Here is a 4,205-nt window from a genome sequence, read left to right on the forward strand (position 1 = left end):
CGGACACGGCGCACGCCGTGTGGTCTTTGTATAAAAGCACATCCTCTGACACATGTCTATCACATGTCGAATGTGGAGCGACAACAATGGTGGATCTATTTCTAGAGTCACGTGCATCTATTTTTAGTATTCCGTGGGAAAATTTATTGTTTTTTTCTTTTTTTTAGATCGTTTCGTACATTTTTTTACATTAGAATTGTACATTTTTAGGTCTTTAACTCTGTGTCAATTAGGTGTTAATCAGTTACTAAATCTTGGTTTAACTGTGACGGATGATAAGTTAAAAAATAGTAGAGAAGATTTATGTATCCCCTTCGTCCATACAGCTGTACGCTGTTTACCAGGTGTGTCGTTGATACTAAAGATGACTATCTGCAGATACAGTACCTAGTTTAAGCTCACGACGATGAGACATTTGGGACATTTCGATTTATATTATAAGACCTCCCATCGTTACACGACTGCGACAGATGGCTTTTTAAAGGCTTGAGCCTTCCTATTCTATAAAAGCCAACTAGACTGCTAGTATGAATGAATGTTATCGTTTCTACTGATAATATCGACAATTGTATGTGTGCAGACCGTCTTTCTATTTGTTATTCATCTTTTGTTCGTTTCGAATAGTAAAGTGCTATCCTGGATGCAATGATTCATCAACTATCTCCCTAGCAAAATAGGATGATTCTCGAAGTCAAAATGTAATCGTGAAGTAAATTTAAGGCTTATTTTATATTAAAAATCGATTTTTTCTCACCGAGGAGTAGTTCTTTTTTATAATAGAAAGTGTCAGAATTGTGTAGGATATATATACTGTATATATAAATGCATTGTGTAGAGCTATAACGATCAAGATGCTCCTATTTGGAAGACTATCAAAAAATATCTAATTATAAATAGTAAAAATAAACTTAAATATTTAACTTTAGAGTAAATAAAGTACATAAATGACACGGTTTTAGCATTAAAAAATGCAAGAATAATTAAGTAACCAGTCGCAAATTTGCGAAAAGACAAGATCTTAAAAATTAAAAAAATATATAAAAAATTAACTAAAATTTCAGGTTTTAAGCTTTTAAACATAAAAAAATAGAATCTAATCGATGCATTAGTCTTTAATTTTATAAAAATAAAATAAAGTTTTATTGCTTGAAAGCTATGTTTATCTGCAGATAAAGAGAAATACGCCTACATTTTAAAACTCGAATCACAGTGTTAGGCGATATAAAAATTCATTTTTTAATACAAAATAATATAAATAATATTTTTAAAAATATGTATTTAAATTTAAAAATATAATAACTAAAGAGAAAAATTACAAAGAAAAAAAATCAATAAAGTTTATTTTTAAAGAGGAAAAACTCAATTGAAAACATACTGAAAAATTAAAGTCAATTAATTATTCGAAACTAAAATTATGTTAAAATAGCGTAATTTAACACAATATATTATTCATAAATTAGATTCATTAATTATTAAAAAATTAATTTTGATTTTCGAATAAAAAAAAAATACACTAAAATTTATCGCATATTCAACCATAATATTTTTTTTTAAAAAAAGAGAGAGAAAATAATTATATTTTATTGTAGTTAATTTAAAGTTACCCAGTTTTTGGTTCGTGTTGGACTTGCACAAACAAAACAAAAATAAACAGTTTTAAAAATAATTACAGTTGTGTTTTATGCTAACAAGGCAAGAAGACTATCTTCATTTTTAACAAGAGAGCTACTTAGAGACAATTTTAAATTTCGAAGAAAACCTGTCGTGTCGAATAGCCAAAGATATCGTAGAGAAAGTGAGGGTAATTTGGCAAGTGGAAGCACGCAAGGCTCTGAAAGAACGATTGTTTGAAAGATGTAACGTGACTGGCTTATATCCATCAGATTTTTGCCTGTTTGGATGTGAACCAAGTATTAATGAAACCGCCCTAGACAATGTCTGTCCCATTCACATCCGGACGGACTTTTAAAAACAATTTTTACCTAATGAAGTTGTAGTCATTTGATTTGTGAAGATAATTAACTAGTTTTCTTTAACAGATCAAGATGTAAGCAATCACCTTTACAATCCAACGCGTGGTACCCATGTTACGAACAATGTCATTTTTGTGCGTGGCCATACTTTTTTTAAATATCTTAAATAGTTTTATTAAAAAAAAATAAATTGTTTTCTGTCATCGTATCAATTTTTATACACATTTTTTAAGTTATATTTTATATTACAACGCCTTTAAAAAATTTACTTAAATCTGTCCAGATTTTTTTTTTTTTTTAATAATTTAGCCAAGTTGTAAGGGCGATGCAACGGTTTTAAAATCAATTAAAGGAGGAAAGTGAATAGGTAAAGCCGTGCCTAACAATATATACAACCTTTGAAGCGTTCACTCTTGGGGTGCGGCAATGGTAGAGATCGGTCGTACCCCATTTATCACGGTATAAAGCGTGACGGACGCGTGATGCGTGACTCGCTGGGTGTAGGTGTGGAAATAATGGAATGCTAATGGAGTCGCTAGCAACAAAATATACAATTTCGTAGAAAATAATTTCAATAGTTTAAGAAGATTCTTGGAATTGATTTTGATCTAAAACTAGACCTAATTATTCTTACTTTTTTTTTCAATTATTTATTTAGAACTATTTAAAGTTAAATTTATTATGTTTATATCGTCGAATTAATATATTCTTCACGAAAAATAAAATTACAGAAGGGGGTTAATGTATAGACATAAAAAGACCTATTTAGATAAAGTTTAAAATTTTAAATTCCCTAGAAAAGTTTCCACTTGACCTATTCGATCTGGCCTATTTTTTCTTATCGTTTTGATAAGATTTATACTTATCGAGTGAGACTTATAAAATTGATATATTTAATATACATTGAGTTTATGGGCATTATAATATTATTTATTGCTTCCACCTTTCGTTAATGTTTTCACACGCTACTGTGGAATGTAGATTTACTGTTACATTTGCAATTATAAATAGCGATGAATTTAATTTATAAACATTTTTTCCTTGTCCCTGGCCACCTTTTAAACATCTATTTTGCATGCTTTTTTTGTTCTGGAATTTTATTTTCGAGTAAATATTTAACTTTTATCTTCAAAAAAAAAATTAATTAAGTTTCTCGGGTCTAAGTTCAATTCTGAGAAATTATATTATCTGTGATTCATTAAAGAGTAAATAATGTAAAATACTGATAAGAAATATATGATTTAATCATTCTTTTTGTATAAATTTTTTAAAAATTTTAAATGAATCTTTATAAATTTCACTTATTTTCTGTTGCTAAACGTAAATTTATATCTATAATTTACCATTATGGATAATTTAATCATGACCTTCACCCAAAAAATCTTTTCTTTGTTTTAAAATTAATAATAAGCTTAAGATTTTTTCTTTTTTTTTTTTGTAGCTTAAAAATAAAATTTATAACTTATAATCTAACAATAATTAATAATTTACTTAAATTTATCTTCACTCTAGAGTTTTGAAACTTGCATCTTAACTGTCATTGAAATCAAGGTTAGATTATTCTTAGAAAAAATAATAATAATTTAAAATAAATATGAGTTAAACCGACAAATTAATAGTTTAAAAAATAAATTTAAGGATTAGGATTTATTTTCAATTATATTTGTTATTTAATGCAATCTGTGAATGTATAAAAGTGCACTTTGCGTGTTTAATAATTTGTTATTGTCTAGAATTTTGTTGAATTTTCTTGTAATTTTATATGGATTTTTTTCATTAAGAAGCGAATTTTTCTCGCTTTTAAGACGTGGCATGGCTTTCTGTTTAGGAATATTCCTCGATTCAAATTAAACATATGGTTGGTATGCGGAATATACTTGAGCATAATATAGTTCTGAGAATACAAATTACTTCAGTAGTACGTCGACAGAATTCAACAAACTGAATTACCTTTGGGATTCATCTGATCGGTCCCTAGCTTATCCTTTCACTGGATATTCTCATGGATATTGAAAGATTCTTCGGAGCTCTTTTCTGTTTACGCGCAGCTGCGACCAAGTAAAGTAGGTATAGAAGATTTTTATACAAGGGGGAAGAAACACTTTATTAATCACGCAATTTTTTTTTATTTTTTTATTTTTTAACATGGAAAACTGTGCCCGAATATATTTTTAACCGGTTGCTACCTACCTCATTATCATTCGGATGACATAAAAAAATGTCAGAAAACTC

This window comes from Centruroides sculpturatus, unplaced genomic scaffold (genome assembly GCF_000671375.1).
Source record: "Centruroides sculpturatus isolate CEXI.00-Female unplaced genomic scaffold, Cexi_2.0 scaffold215, whole genome shotgun sequence".
Classification (NCBI taxonomy): Eukaryota; Metazoa; Arthropoda; class Arachnida; order Scorpiones; family Buthidae; genus Centruroides; species Centruroides sculpturatus.